Below are 16,443 nucleotides of genomic sequence, written 5' to 3'. Positions count from 1 at the left end.
TGTAAGGTTTGTAGGATGGAAGGGCTATGCCACTGCATCAAAATAAAGTAAAACCTAGTGTAAATATAGATTTCATGAGATTTACACTGATGAGGACACTTGGACCATTTTAGCTCATCCATCCACGAAAAAAATCTTACATTTCCTCCCATCATGCTCTTCTAATAGTGTCTTGAGTGAAACCAAAGTTCCTCGCCTTGATTACACAACGCAGACGTGCTTCTAACTGTGTGTGAATGGATGTTTCCTGAATTTGGTATTTCACCAGTTTTAAGCTGTGGCCCCTTGGTCCAATGTCTTGAATTACTTTGAACTGTTCCAGCTTTACCTTAATGATCAAACTTAATGCTTTCATAAGGTCGCTTCTCAATTGCTTCCTATTCATCAGCTGCCACCTATGGTTCATCTGTAACTTACTGGCCCTTGACCCCACATAGAACCCTTCGCTGATGCACTATATGACCCATCTCCTCCCGCCCTAAAATAACGAAGAGAACAGCAGATTAAAGATTAGAAAAAAGCAGGAAAGAGCAAGGAGAAGAGCAGAAAAGAGCCGATAGAGAAGGGAAAAAGCATAAAACAAAAGGAAGAGAAAAACAGATAGAAAAAGAGAAGCAACAATAGAAGACGTACTGGGCCAATTAGGAGAAAATGTATTCCTCAATTCATCTTGAGAATTCCAGGGTATGTTTCACATTGAAGACTAGGTTAGATTTGATGTTTTGAATCATTTATCTTTTGTCTCCACTCTCATTTCTCCACAGCAGAGAAAGGATCTGAGTCTAGAATTTAGAAGCTAGAAGATGCTGCAAGACCCGGTGTGTGACATTGATCCAAATGGGCCATCGGCTATCGCCATTGAAGAAATGGAGAAGCTGCAATCAGATGTAACGGTATTACAATTAAATAAAGGTAACTACAAAGACATGAGAGAGAATGTGGCCAGAGTTGATTGGAAAAGAAGCCTAGTACATAAGACAGTAGGACAGCAATGGCAGGAGTTTTTGGGGGTTATTCGGGAGGCACAACAGAAATTCATCTCAAGGAGGAGGAAACAGGCTAAGGGGAGGAAAAGGCATCCATGGCTGATTAGGGAAGTGATGGGCAGCATAAAAGCAAAAGAAAAAGCATACAAAGTAGCGAGGATTAGTGGGAAGCCAGAAGATTGGGAAACCTTTAAAAGCGAGCAGAGGACAACTAAAAAAGCAATAAGGGGGAGAAGATGAAATGTGAGCGCAAGCTAGCGAGTAATATAAAAGAAGATAGGAAGAGTTTTTTTTAACATAGAAAAGGTAAGAGAGAGGCAAAAATAGACATTGGACCACCGGAAAATGTGGCTGGAGAAGTAATAATAGGAAACAATGAAATGGCAGAGGAACTGAATAGTTACTTTACATCAGTCTTCACGGTGGAAGACACCAGTGGGATGCCAGAGCTCCAGGAGAACCAGGGGCAGAGGTGAGTACAGTGACCATTACTAAGGAGAAGGTTCTGGGTAAATGAAAGGTCTGAAGGTGGATAAATCACCTGGATTTATCCACCAGGATTCTAAAAGAGATAGTGGAGGAGATTGTGGAGACATTGGTGGTGATCTTTCAGGAATCACTGGAGGCAGGAAGGGTCCCAGAAGACTGGAAAGTGGCTAATGTAACACGCTGTTTAAGAAGGGAGTGAGGCAGAAGACGGGAAATTATAGGCCGGTTAGCCTGACATCGGTCATTGGTAAGATTTTAGAGCCTGTTATTAAAGATGAAATCGCACAGTACTTGGAAGTGCATGTAAAATAGGACTGATTCAGCATGGCTTCGTCAAAGGGAGGTCATGCCTGACAAATCTGTTAGAGTTCTTTGAGGAAGTAACAAGGAAGTTAGATAAAGGAAAACCAGTGGACGTGATTTATTTAGATTTCCAAAAGGTCTTTGACAAGGTGCTGCATAGGAGATTGTTAAATAAATTAAGAGCCCATGGTGTTAAGGGTAAGATCCTGGCATGGATAGAGGATTGGCTGAGTTGCAGAAGATGGAGAATGGGGATAGAGGGGTCTTTTTCAGGATGGCAGCCGATGACTAGTGGCGTGCCTCAGGGGTCGGTGCTGGGACCACAACATTTCACAATATACATTAATGATCTGGAAGAAGGAACTGAAGGCATTATTACTAAGTTTGCAGATGATACAAAGATCTGCAGAGGGACAAGTAGTTTTGAGGAAGCAGGCGAGCTGCAGAAGGACTTGGACAGGCTAGGAGAGTGGGAAAAGAAGTGGCAGATGGAATACAATGTGGAAAAGTGTAAGGTTATGCACTTTGGAAGGAGAAATGGAAGAATAGACTAATTTCTAAATGAGGAAATGCTTAGGAAATCAGAAGCACAAAGGGACGTGGGAGTCCTTGTTGACATGCAGGTTCAGTCGGCAGTTAGGAAGGCAAATGCAATGTTAGTATTCATGTCGAGAGGGCTAGAATACAAGACCAAGGATGTACTTCTGAGGCTGCATAAGGCTCTGGTCAGACCCCATTTGGAGTATTGTGAGCAGTTTTGGGCCCCGTATCTAAGGAAGGATGTGCTGGCCTTGGAAAGGGTCCAGAAGAGGTTCACAAGAATGATCCCTGGAATGAAGAGCTTGCCGTATGAGGAACGGTTGAGGACTCTGGGTCTGTACTTGGAGTTTAGAAGGATGAGGGGGGAATCTTATTGAACCTTAGAGGATACTGCGAGGCTTGGATAGAGTGGACGTGGAGAGGATGTTTCCACTTGTAAGAAAATCTAGAAGCAGAGGACACAATCACAGACTAAAGGGACGATCCTTTAAAACAGAGATGAGGAGGAATTTCTTCAACCAGAGGGTGGTAAATCTGTGGAACCCTTTGCCGTAGAAGGCTGTGGTGGCCAAATCACTGAGTGTCTTTAAGACAGAGATAGATAGGTTCTTGATTAATAAGGGGATCAGGGATTATGGGGAGAAGGCTGGAGAATGGGGATGAGAAAAATAGCAGCCATGATTGAATGGCGGAGCAGACTCGATGGGCCGAGTGGCCTAATTCTGCTCCTATGTCTTATGGTCTTATGGCATTCCTGGTGGAAAGCTTCACTCACTGGAATTGTAAACTGGAATTTTATTGCACACTGGATGCGATTTATGGCCATTAAATGAAATAGTTGGAAAATCACACACACAATTTCCAAAATATAATTCCACCAAACAAGGTTCAAGATTGAAAGCGTAAAGTCAGTCAAGTCCCCTCTCAAGTAATACAACTGGAAAGTGAGACTCTTCAAAAATCTGGTGCTGACTGGCTCTGGAACTGTGTTAAGTTTGCTCTACATAAATGTCAGAACGAATCATCGGCAGCATCTGCAAATTGATTGATTGATGGAGTTTCATACAGGCGAATCATGGAACCATCCCTTCTGCAGCTTGATAGCAGTTCTGTTGAGGCTGTTGCTCAGATGGAGAAGGGTCCATGCTGATAAATCAACAGCCCAAGAAGAATTTTGAGGACAGTTTCCATACTTCCAGCTGAATCGAAAACAGATTGCACCAAGAGATTCACAATAGATGCATTTTTTTACTGCCTTGTAACTAAAACAATATTTTTGAGTGCATTATAGGCTTCACATTAACTTGCTCTCTAAATGACAACACCAACGCTTTGACACAAATAGCAAGCATGGAGGCCAGTTTCCGACGCAGGTTCCAATTCTGTTGAAAAGAGGCCATTTATACTGAATCATCATTTAAATATGAAACAGGTGCTGACAGTATAATACCATTGTCAGTACAGAGTGCACACTGAAATAGCAGATACCTGAGAATTAGGCACAAAGGTATCACTTTATGGGGAGGTTTAGTGATGTCAACATACAATCATAGTTGGACCTTGAATTTGAAAGGGGGGAGTGAATGATAGGCAGGATATAAGGATTTTCCTCAAAAGATTGATGGATTGTGTTAGAAAACAATACAAGTTGAATAAAATAGAGGCTTGTATCATATTCCATTCTCCCCAGTGGCACTCTCATCATATAAGGGCATAGCTCAAGAAGTTTGAATACACTTCAAACCCAAGATGTATATTTTGTCAATGATCTTGCTGCAGTTCATTAATCAATTTTGAATAAGTTCGGGGTGGCACAGTGGCGCTGTGGTTAGCACTGCTGCTTCATGGTGGCGAGGACCCGGGTCACAGTCTGTGTGTCTGCAAGGGTCTCACCCACACAACTCAAAGATGTGCAGGGTAGGTTGTTTGGCCGTGCTAAATTGCCCCTTAATTGGAAAAGAATAATTGGGTACTCCAAATTTATTTTAAAAAACATTTTGAATGGGTTCAAAGGTTACTTGCTCTTCTCGGGCACATTCTACAATATCAGTCCAGGATTGATGGGTATTCACAAAAGGACATTACACTCCTTTGCAAATAGCTCTTTCTGCCATTCTGCAAGAAAACAACTTCCACAGAAAAAGGATTGTCGTGCACAGGAGAAAGTTATTAATTGTACAGTGCAAATTATCTGGGAGCATTCCAAGGAGCCAGCCTGCTTCTGATCATTTGCAGGAACTAAAAAACTGGGAACGGGTCACATTTTGGGTTGCAGCAAATGCTTTCAAAACAACCACTCAGCAAAATTAAACTACAGCAACAAGTGATTCCAGTGAATTGCTCCAAATCGTTTCTCAAATGAAACAGACCATGGATTTATTTTCAGGATGGTTTAATTGCCCTCAGGTATCTCATTTATTGCCAGCAGGCCTTAGCTGCCCTGACTGACAGGAAACCGGTGTGCGGCAAATTGCACAGCTCATTTAGAACACAAAGGAAAAGTGACCTGAGCATAGGAAATCCTACTGCAACTTTTCCAATTCGCCACACGGTGGAGGCTGGCAGCCAACGACATGAATGGATCCCAGAATATACTGGAACCACATGTTAAAATTATTTAAATAATTAAAATGACTATAAATAGAACTTGTACCTTGCAGGAAATAATATTTTGGTATCTGGTTAGCACTGCTGCCTCACAGCGTCAGGGACCTGGCCTTGGGTGGAGGTTTCCCGTTTTTCCCGTGTCTGCGTGGGTTTTATCCAGGTGCTCTGGTTTCCTCCCACAGTCCAACGATGTGCTGGTTAGGTGGATTGGCCATGCTAAAAATTGTCACTTAGTGTCCATGGATGTGCAGGTTAGGTTATGGGGATAAGACGGGGGAGTGGACATGGGTAGGGTGCTCTTTTGGAGGGTTGATGCAGACTCTATGGGCCGAATGGCCTTCTTCTGCATTATGATCTGTTTCAACGTTCACTGTAATACTGCCTTATAGTTTTCCTCATCAAATGTCTCAGACCAGGGTGGCACAGTGGCTAGCATTGCTGCTTCACAGCACCAGGGTGCCAGTTTCAATTCCTGGCTTGGGTCACTGTCTGTGTGGAGTTTGTACTTTCTCCCCGTGTCTGTGTGGGTTTCCTCCGGGTGCTCCGGTTTCCTCCCACAGTCCAAAGATGTGCAGGTTAGGTAGATTGGTCATGCTAGATTGCCCTTAGTGTCTAAAATGATTGGGTAGGGTTACAGGGATAGAGTGGATCATGGGCCTGGGTGGGGTGCTCCTTTGGAGGCTTGATGCTGACTCAATGGGCTGAATGGCCTCCTTCTGCACTGAAAATTTTTTTTCCATGTCAGCAGCGAGAAGTATCAATTTTAAACTCTAAAATGTGAATATGTTGAAAAAGTGTGAAAGAGAAGGATATTTAAAAACTTTAAATGCAGGAGGTCAGATATATTTTATTATCGCTCACCTGGCAAGATTGAAACTGTGCCATTCTGTTTAAGGATCTTCAAATCGAGTCAAAGTAAGCAAGACCTGTCCTACAGCTTACTTAAGTAACAGTCCGACATCGTCATAACCAAACTCTCAGAATGGCTGGATTCTCCGGCTTTGGGATGCTCCGTTTTGCCATTTCCTGACGGCGTGGGGCTGCCCCACAATGGGAAACCCCATTGACCAGCCAGCGAAACGGAGTATCCTGCCGGCGGGGTGAACCAGAAATCTGGGGCGGCGGGACGGAGAATCCAGCCCATGGTCTTTCAGCTAGCATCTTGGGCTCCTCCATCACTATCACTGGGTACTTCCTGTTGCACCACGAGGATAACCCCACCAAGCGTGGAGGAACTGTAGTTTTCCAGCCGGTAAGATTGGCCCTGAGAATCCTGAATGTTTATTTCAGACCTCATGAAGTCTCACGGTGTCACACAAGACCAAAGGAACCATCTGCTGACCACCAGCTAATATCATCCCTCAACTGACTAATACATTACCATGTCGAATCATTAGAGAAAACATCGGGGGTTGCGAGTACATAGCTCGATGTGACTTAAGTCTGTACCAACAAGAGAACAAACCGCTGTTTGTTCTGAGTCCTGAAGGACATGTTGCCAAAGAAAAGATCTACATCAGATGGTAAAGGGACCAACATTAGGATATAATTTACTTGGCCTGAATCTCACGAAACTACCTGTTGCTGACCTGCCTTACTATGATTGCACTAGTAGGAATAACCGCCGCATGTAGGGAAAATCTCAATACCGTGGTATCAAGCTCGATGAGAAAAATTCTACTTCAGACCTCATCACAGTCTTAAGACTGGACAGGTTGACCAACCGCCTCAAAGGTTAACCCAGGAACTAACCTGTCTTTGACGGAGGAACCCTTTAAATAGCACTGCTGAAGGGTCCTTCCTACCTATCTGTGCCACAAGTTGTTGAACATGTTTACTACATAACAATTCAGGTCTGGGCAGACCAATATCACAAAGGGCTTTTATATGTTTTAATACTTATTTAACATACATTAACATGTTCACTGGATATTTACAGAGTATCCCGATCCAATATGGCAGGCTGCACACTCACAGCACGGAATGACAGCATCGTGCCTCGTGAAATATTGGATGGTAATATCCCAGGTTTTGGACCTGGGGAATGGGATTTTCCCAATGAATTCCTCAGCATATGATTCCACACAAAGGCAAGAGAAGACTGAACACATTCTAGTCGATCACTTAAGAAATATAAGCAGCTAAACCACTTTTGTATTAAGCTCAAGATTAATTCAATATTTACCCAAATGCTTTGGGTGCGACTCTTTATACTTTTTACCCCAGATGGGATTTGTCGCATAATTCAGCAATGCTTCAGACCACAGCTTGGAAGGAAAGAAGAAACAAAACGTTAATGAAAGACATTCAAAGTTGCTCACAGAAATTTCAAACACGTGCTTGCTACTCACCAGCCATCCTGCAGATCTTCAATCTAAAGCTTTCTGACTAGGGAATGAACATTCACGAACAAATCGAGGCTTTGGTTGGAGAGGTTGATACACATCTCATTTGTGGTAACAATTAATGCATCACATACCAGCTGAACACCTTTGTATTCAATACAGATGGACTGATATAACTGATGTAGACTGGGCTAAGCAAAACAGTAAACAAGGCTGATGCAGTTATCATTTGCTACTCCTGCTGATTAAAGAAATTGATGCCAAGGACAACCCCCCTGCTCAAGGCAACACCGAAAGACACATTTTCAATTTTTATTTCTTGGATACTGTGGGGGCTGGAGCCCCAAGGGCAGCAGTGGGACTGTAATTCGGTACTGTACGTAAGGAGCAGGAGAAAGCAATTTGGCCCCTTGAGCCTGCTCCGCCATTCAATATAATCAAGGTTGATCTAATTTTGGCCTCAACCCCACTTTCCTGCCCGTTTTCCATAACCTTTCAACCCATTATTAATTAAAAATCTGTCTATCTCCTCCTTAAATCAACTCAATGTCCAAGCATCCAACGCACTCTGGGGTAGCGAATTTCACAGATTCACTTCCCTCTGAGAGGAGCAATTTCTTCTCATCTCAGTTTTAAATCTACTACCCCATATCCTAAAACTATGACCTCTCATTCTAGATTGCCCCACAAGAGGAAGCATTTGCTCCTCGTCTACTTTGTTAATACCTTTTATCATCTTATATACCTCAATTAGATCTCCTCTCATTCTTCTAAACTCGAGAGAATATCGGCCTAAACTGCTCAATCTCTGTGAGACAAACCTCTCATATCTGGAATCAATCTACTGAACCTCCTCTGAACTGCCTCTAATGCAACTACATCCCTTCTCAAGTAAGGGGACCAAAAGTGTAGACACTACTTCAAGTGCGGTCTCACCAATGCCTTATACAGTTGCAGCCACACTTGCCTACTTTTATCTTCTATTCATTCAGCAATGAATGCCAAAATTTTATTTTCCTACCTTATTTCCTCCTGCATTAGTTTTCTGTGATCCATGCATGAGGACACCCAGATCCCTCTGCACCGAAGCACTCTGAAATTTCTCCATTTAGATCATGATTTACCTTTCTATTTTTCCAAGCAAAATTGATAACCTCACACTTATCCACGTTAAAATCCATCTTCCAAATTTTGGCCCACTCACCGAACCTATCCACATCCATTTGTAAATTTATTATTTCAACATTCAACTTACTATCCCACCTGCTTTAGTGTCATCTGCAAACTTGGCTATAGTACCTTCTATCCTTGCATCCAAATCATTAATATAGATTGTAAATAGTTGGGGCCCAAGGACTGAACCCTATGGCACCCCACTAGTTACATCTTGCCATCCAGAAAAAGACCCATTTCTCCTGACTCTCTGCCTTCTGCCAGTTAGCCAATCCTCTATCCAAGCTAATAGATAACCCCTAACCCCATGAGATCTTACCTTGTGTATTGACTTTTTGTGCATCACTTTATCAAATGCCTTCTGGAAGTCCAGATATACTAAATCTGCAGGATCCCCATTATCCACTTGTCTTGTTACATCTTCGAAGAACTCTAGCAAATTAGTCAAACACTATTTAACATTCATAAAACCATTCTGATTCTGATGGATTGTGTTTTGGCTTTCCAAATGTCCTGTTATTGCTTCTTTGATAATGGAGTCTAACAATTTTCCAACGACAGATGTTAAACTAACTGGTCTATAGTTTCCTACTTTCTACCTCCCTCCCTTTTTAAATATGGGCATTACATAAGCATTTTTCCAATCCTCCTGAACCTTTTCCGCATTCAGGGAATTTTGGAATATTATAACCAATGGATTCACAATCTCCACTGCCACTTCCTTTAAGGCACTAAGATGCAGGCCATCAGACCCTGGGATCTGCCTTCAATCCCAATAGTTTGTTTTGTATTTTTTCCCCTATTGAAGAAGATTGTTCTAAGTTCCTCCCTTTCTATTATCTCTACATTACCTGTTACTATTGGGAGTGTACGAGTGTCCTCCACCATGAAACTGGGGCAACATATTGATTTAGCATTTCTGTGTTCCCTACTATTAGCTCCCTGGTCCCGTCTTCCAATGGGCCAACATTCACTTTAGCTACTCTCTTCTCTTTTATATATTTATAGAAGCTTTTGCTATCCTTTTTTATATTTTGCGCTAGTTTCCTTTCATAATTTTCTTTTGTTCTTTTTATTACTTTTTTTAAAACCCTTTGTTGATTTTTTAAAGTTTCCCAATCTTCCATCCTGCCATTGGCCTTTGCAATATGGTATGCCTTAGTTTGCATCTTTGTGTCATCTTTACCCTCCTTGCTTAGCCATGGAGGTTTTTTCCCCCTCTTACAATCTTCTTTCTCTCCAGAATTTTAGTTGGGAGGAATTGGATATCTCCTTAAACAGCTGCCACAACTCATCAACTGTCTTTTAGTCTTCCTGCCCAGTCCACTAGGACCAAATCTGTGCTTATGCCTACGTAATTACCTTTGTTTAATTCCAGAATGTGAGTGTGGGACTCCACCCTCAAATTGAATTTGAAATTCAGTCATGTTATGATCATTCTTCCCTGGAGGATCCTTAAGTATGAGGTCTTTAATTAATCCTTCCTCATGACACAATACCAAATGCAGAGTAAACTGCTTCCTGGTTGGATCCACTACATATTGCTCCAAGAAACAATCCTAATACATTCAATGAATGCTCCCTCAAGGTTACCCTTGCCAATTTGATTAATCTAGTGTATATGCATGTTCAAATCACCCAAGATTATTGCTGTATCTTTCTTACAAATCGGCAGTATTTTCTGGTTTATACTATGCCCCACTGCGTAATTACTGTTTGGGTGTCGAAGAGAATACTACCACTAGGGACTTCTTTCCCTTGCTATTTCTTATTTCTACCTCTCCTAGCATTAGGTAGGGTGTAATTGTTTGAATGTAGCTCATTTTGGAACTGGATGGTACAGTAGGTTAAGAACACAGACTCAATTTCTGGAATTAGCTGGCACAGGCACAGTGGACAAGTTATTGCTAAAAAGCTGCTGTTTAAAATCCAAAATTCAAACAGAAAAGATTATTCCTTCGCTGAAACTCAAGATGGCTTTCCCAAATGTGGAAATTAACCTATGGGTGGTAACTAGCTGCTGGATTTAGCTCACAGAATTACATAATATTGGATGTTATTTTGGAAAATAGTTCAGGAAATGGAGGTAATTGGGAAGAACAAGGGGTAACCTCATGAGATATTGTGTATGTACAGCCATCAGTGTAGTTAAGTGAACGGTTGCAGTGTATTGGATTGGATTGGATTTGTTTATTGTCACGTGTACCGAGGTACAGTGAAAAGTATTTTTCTGCAAGCAGCTCAACAGATCATTCAGTACGTGGGAAGAAAAGGAAATTAAACAAAATTCAAGAAAATACATGATAGGGCAACACAAGATAGTCCTTCTTGTCATCTGTTTTTTAAATTTGAGTTAATATTGTTTATTCATTGATCACAAAATGACTGTTCCTCTCTGGTTTGCCTATCTTTTTCACAATATACCAAATTGCAAAATATACACCACTAAGAACTGATGGTCCAAGTTACCCTTCTAGATTTTAGGGATACCCCTGCATTCAACATCAGCGGGGTTCTTAACAGGAGCAGAGCCTCAAAATCAGACTCAGATCTTTCAGAGTGAAATGGGGAAATACTTTGACATACAAAGAGCAGTAGAAGTCCTTTTTAAATTTATTTCAAAGGATTTGGGGGAGCATGGTAGCACAGTGGTTAGCACGGTTGCTTCACAGCTCCAGGGCCCATGTTTGATTCCTGGCTTGGGTCAATGTCTGTGCGGAATCTGCACGTTCTCTCCATGTCAATGTGGGTTTCCTCCAGGTGCTCCAGTTTCCTTCTACTGTACTGTCCAAAGATGTGCAAGTTCGGTGGATTGGTCGTGCTAAATTGCCTTTAGCATCCTAAAAGGTTGGGTGGGGTTGCGGGGAGGGGTGGAGGTGTGTGCTTAAGTGGGAAGAAAGTGGGGTGCTCATTCCAAGGGCCGGTGCAGACTCGATGGGCCGAATGGCCTCCTTCTGCACTGTAAATTCTATGATTCTATGATGTGGATATTTTCTGGTTAGGTCATCATTTATTGCCCACTCCTAATTGCCCTTGAGATGGTGGTGGTGAACCGTCTTTCTGAACCACAAAAGTCCATGTGGTGTAGGTACGCCCACAGTGCTGTTAGGGAGGGAGTTCCTTAACTTTGACCCAGCGTCGGTAAAGGAACAGTGATATAGTTTTAACTTAGAATAGTGTCTGGCTTCGAGGGGAACTTTCAGGTGTTGGAGTTCGTCTGCTGCCCTTGTCCTTCTAGGTAGTAGAGGTTATGCATTTGGAAGGGTCTCTCAAAGGAGTCTTGATGAGTTGCTGCAGCACATCTGGTAGATGGTACACACTGCTCCCAATGTGTATTGGTGGTGAAGGAAATGAATGTTGAAGGTGGTGGATGGGGTGCCAATTAAGTGGGCTACTTTGTCCTGGATGTGTTGTTGATGCTGCACTCATCCAGGCAAGGGAGAGTATTCCATTCCACTCCTAATTTGTGCCTTTTAGATGATGGATAGATTTGGGGAGCCAGGAGGTGAGTCACTCACTGCAGAATTCCCAGCTTATGGCCTGTAACCACGATATTTTTATAGTTTTCGTTTTCAGTCTCTGGTCAATGGTAACCCCCGGGATATTATTAGAGGGGGATTCAGCAATGGCAGTGCCACTGAATGTGATGAGGAGATAGTTAGATTCTCTCTTGTTTCAGTATATAAGGAGTTGCACATTGTGAAATCATCAGCGAACATCCCCACTTCTGACCTTATGATGGAAGAAAGTCATTGATGAAGCAGCTGGAGATGGTTGGGCCTGGGTCACTGCCCTGAGGAACTCCTGCAGTGATGTCACGGGACTGAGATGATTGACCTTCAACATCCTCCCTTTCTGCTATAATAATAATCTTTATTGTCACAAGTAGGCTTACACTAACACTACAATGAAGTTACTGTGAAAAGTCCCGAGTCGCCATGTTCCAGCACCTGTTCGGGTACACTGAGGGAGAATTCAGAATGTCCAATTCACCAAACAGCACGTCTTTCGGGACTTGTGGAAGGAAACCGGAGCACCCGGAGGAAACCCACGCAGACACGGAGAGAACGTGCAGACTCCGCACAGACAGTGACCCAAGCGGGAATCGAACCTGGAACCCTGGTGCTGTGAAGCCATAGTATTAACCACTATGCTACCGTGCTGTACCGTGCTAGGTGCAATTCCAACCTTGGAGGCCACACTCCATCAAATGCTGCCTTGATGTCAATGGCAGTCACTCTCACTTCACCTCTTGAGTTCAGCTCTTTTGTCCATATTTGGCGGCAGGAGCTGAGTGGTATTGGCAGGTCACAAACTAGGCGTCAATGAGCAATTTATTGCCAAGAAATTTGGAATTCTCTTCTGCAGATGGCCATTGTCTCTAGATCAATGTAAATATTAAATCTAGGTAGATAAATTTTGTTATCCTAAGTTTTAAGGGACATGGGGCAAAGACAGGCATATATAGATATTTCAATGATAGGTAGAACAGGCTTGGGGGGCTGTTCCTACACCACATCATTCTATGATTCGATGATTAAGCTTCCAATTTTGTTCTTGTTTGCTCTGCAACTGGTAACAGTATATCTTGTTTTAAACTGTAAGACAGTTTTTCAAAGCAGGTCCGTCCGTACTGTGGAGAACAGCCTTAAGCAATGCTGTTAATACAACGACGCATGCAATTGCTCAAAATTGCATATGTATGGTTTTCTCATTCTATGTTCTCTGAATGTTAGTTTCCAATTTTGTGTGCCCATTGATAATAACCGATAATGTTAGGTAAGCTGAAGCACCAGTAAAGATTGGACACGCGGCTAGTGACAGACTGTGGTATTGGAGAGTTATATAATTTTGCTGCAGATTTTTTGCCATAAGTTTTCTATGCTGAAAAGTTCTGCTCTTAAAATGTATCCTGGAGAGAATAAAAGCGCAACTTTCATGAACTAATTAGTATTTTATCCTTATTAGTTTAATTTATTGCACCCATTAGTCAGGGTCATATTACTGAGCCACCTCATAAACCACTTATTACGGAGTGAGTGCAAATGTTGTAAATGATTAATTGTGACTCAAGAGAGTAACAGCTGAAAACTGCTTTTCCAAATTCACTATGGATATTCCCATTGCCCTTCTTGCTTAGCTAGTTTTACCACTTCATTAGCACTATAGCAATGGAATGTATTCTCTTCCCAAATTAATTGTTGAATTAATAGTTCATATTTGAGAGATTAAACCATGATGAGGGTTTCTCATAAGAACTGTTACTCATTTTTGCCAATAGGTGGAAATGTCTTCATTCTCCCAACTGCAAGAATTCGCTGCTGTGAGGTCTCAACTCACTTCCGAATGGCTGCACACCCATTGCAGAATAATGCCCGCGCCTGACCAAGATCTCTATCTGGCATTGGCTGACTGATGTAGCAAATGGAAACATTCAGCAGCAGCTTTGCTCGGTCGAGCAACAACCAGATGCTTTTAGCTTCCATTTTCACCTACTTGCTGCCAAGCTCTTCCTGCATTAATCAGCAAGGGAGACAATGCCCTCACAAAGCAAAGGCTGCATATAAAATGGCTTTGTGCTGTGTGAAATGGACTTGCGGAATCCCAACTGTTCGGCTGTTCACTGAAACTTCGCCGGACAATATTGCTTGGAACAATTAATCTTGAACTGTACTGGAATAAAGTGATGACAATCCCTTACATTCTGCACGCTAATTGAATGGCACACACATTATGAATATGGCCAAGCTGGCCATTAATAGGTCTAGGCAGCGGGCGGTCAAGGGAGTCATCTGTCCCACATGTTGGGGTCTCTTCCATGGCTATGTTCACTTCTGGGTGTCCCAGGAAAGGCCTCTACACACCTCCAATTCTGGCCTCTTCGATTTTAAATACATTGCCAATGGTGGTTATACATTCAGTTGCCAAGGCCCTGAGTTCTGGAATTTCCTTCCTAAACCCCTCCGCATTTTTGAGGGCACAGCAGATAGGGGGCATTTCTCAGAGCATGGGTACAAAGATGAGGACTTGTGTGCCTGACCAAGTTGAAAGACTCCTGTTGAGAGGCAGGAAAAACTTCTGTCACAGCGGCCCTTCACGAGGACTTTGTCAAGGGTGGATGGATGGTGGTAAAGCTGCCCCCATCAGAAGTGCCCTGAGAGGTGCTTCCAGATTGCGGCACAAGGGCCATTTGGTCCTCCCTGCCTTCTCGTGCGGTCCCAGGAGCTGGATTTAGGCCCATGTTCCCAGTCCCCTGCTCAAGGTGCGGAAGAGACCAGAACAGGAGGCCATGACTGTCGGCACCATCGAGGCCTTCCATACACAGTAGACACCATGGGGACTGGGGTGCATTATCAATCCCTTTAATCACATTTTGTTTGGATGTTTTAAGTTTCCTTTGAGATTCTGTTTAATTTGATGCAGTATCTCTTGAAGGAACTGAATTTTTAATTTATCCCACAGTTCGTTGATTTTGGTTAGTTGGTCAGCAAAAATAAGTATATTATGAATATGTATTCAGTGCTGGTGTGCTGGTTCTTCTAGTTGAGGCTTTTTATTAATGCCCTGGCAGCCATTTATTGTTACACTTTCACATTCAGCACTTTCTCAGCTGATGAACATATCATTTTTCTGATGGTGAGACAGATCGGTTTTCTCAGGTTAGAAGCAACTCCACATACCCCACTCTTCCTAGGGTGAATTTATCATTAGCCATACAGTGACAGGGTGGACGGTAGCACGGTGGTTAACATTGTTGCTTTACTGCGGCAGGGCCTCAGGTTCGATTCCCGGCATGAGTCACTGTCTGTGCGGAGTCTGCACGTTCTCCATATCTGCGTGGGTTTCCTCCGGGCGCTCCGGTTTCCTGCCACAAGTCCCGAAAGACGTGCTTGTTAGTTGAATTGGACGTTCTGAATTCTTCCTCAGTGTACTCGAACAGGAGCTGGGGTGTGGCAACTAGGCAATTTTCACAGTAACTTCATTGCCTACTTGTGTGACACTGATAAAGATTATTATTATTACAATGTTTTTGGGAAGAAAAATGTAGATTTTAATTTCTTAAATGCCTGGAGTTCCAATGCTGGTGGAGGTGGATGGAGATTACCATAGAATTTACAGTGCAGAAGGAGGCCATTCGGCCCATCGAGTCTGCACCGGCTCTTGGAAAGAGCATCCTACCCAAGGTCCACACCTCCACCCTATCCCCATAACCCAGTAACCCCACCCAACACTAAGGGAAATTTTGAACACTAAGGGCAATTTAGCATGGCCAATCCACCTAATCTGCACATCTTTGGACTGTGGGAGGAAACCGGAGCACCCGGAGGAAACCCATGCACACACGGGGAGGATGTGCAGACTCCGCACAGACAGTGACCCAAGCCGGAATCAAACCTGGGACCCTGGAGCTGTGAAGCAATTGTGCTATCCATAATGCTACCGTGCTGCCCACGAAGTGTGAAACAATGAAAATTATTAAGATAGTTCTGACACTGAGAACCTGGAAAACGTCATAGTCGCAAGCCCTGGAGGTGCAAACCGTGAATATTGTAGATGCAACAGTCAGCATGTTCTCTGATCTGCACATCATTGTCCTGGCTCTGAGCTCAGGGTCCCAGAGCCAGGGCGACGGGGGGACTGGGAGCTTGGGCACACACCAACTCCTGGAACCTTACAGCTACGCAGGGAGGACCAAACGGTCCTCATGGAAGAGGATGAGCAGCAGCTGCTGCCATCTGGAAGCACCTCTCGGGCACTTCAAATGGGGGAGGCAGCCTTTCCTCCATCCATTTATCATTGATGCAATCCACGTGCAGTGCCATTATGATAGAAGGTTCGCCTGCCTCTTAGCAGGAAGCTACTAATGTAGTGGGCCATTCAAGGCCTTGGCTGCTCAGAGGATGCCCGGCAAAGCCATCCAGGGCAAGGGAAGTACCAGATCAGCAGCATCTCTCCTGTGCAAATCTGCTTGATTGCTTCTCTTTCAACAAACATTCAAA

At 43.2% G+C, this 16,443-nt stretch overlaps 1 long non-coding RNA gene across 1 annotated transcript in view; it reads right to left on the bottom strand.

The window, feature by feature from the left end:
* Nucleotides 1-3,176: 3,176 nt before the first annotated feature.
* Nucleotides 3,177-16,443, bottom strand: part of LOC119950714 — a 31,667-nt gene continuing 18,400 nt past the window's right edge. Inside the window, exons 2-3 of the long non-coding RNA XR_005457391.1 lie at nucleotides 7,111-7,192; nucleotides 3,177-3,517 (exon numbers count right to left, since the gene is read on the bottom strand). This is a non-coding gene — a long non-coding RNA (uncharacterized LOC119950714). The remainder of the gene's footprint in view (nucleotides 3,518-7,110; nucleotides 7,193-16,443) is intronic.

The sequence above is a fragment of the Scyliorhinus canicula genome, chromosome 16 (genome assembly GCF_902713615.1).
Source record: "Scyliorhinus canicula chromosome 16, sScyCan1.1, whole genome shotgun sequence".
Classification (NCBI taxonomy): domain Eukaryota; kingdom Metazoa; phylum Chordata; class Chondrichthyes; order Carcharhiniformes; family Scyliorhinidae; genus Scyliorhinus; species Scyliorhinus canicula.
This window is presented reverse-complemented; position numbering and strand designations above follow the sequence as displayed.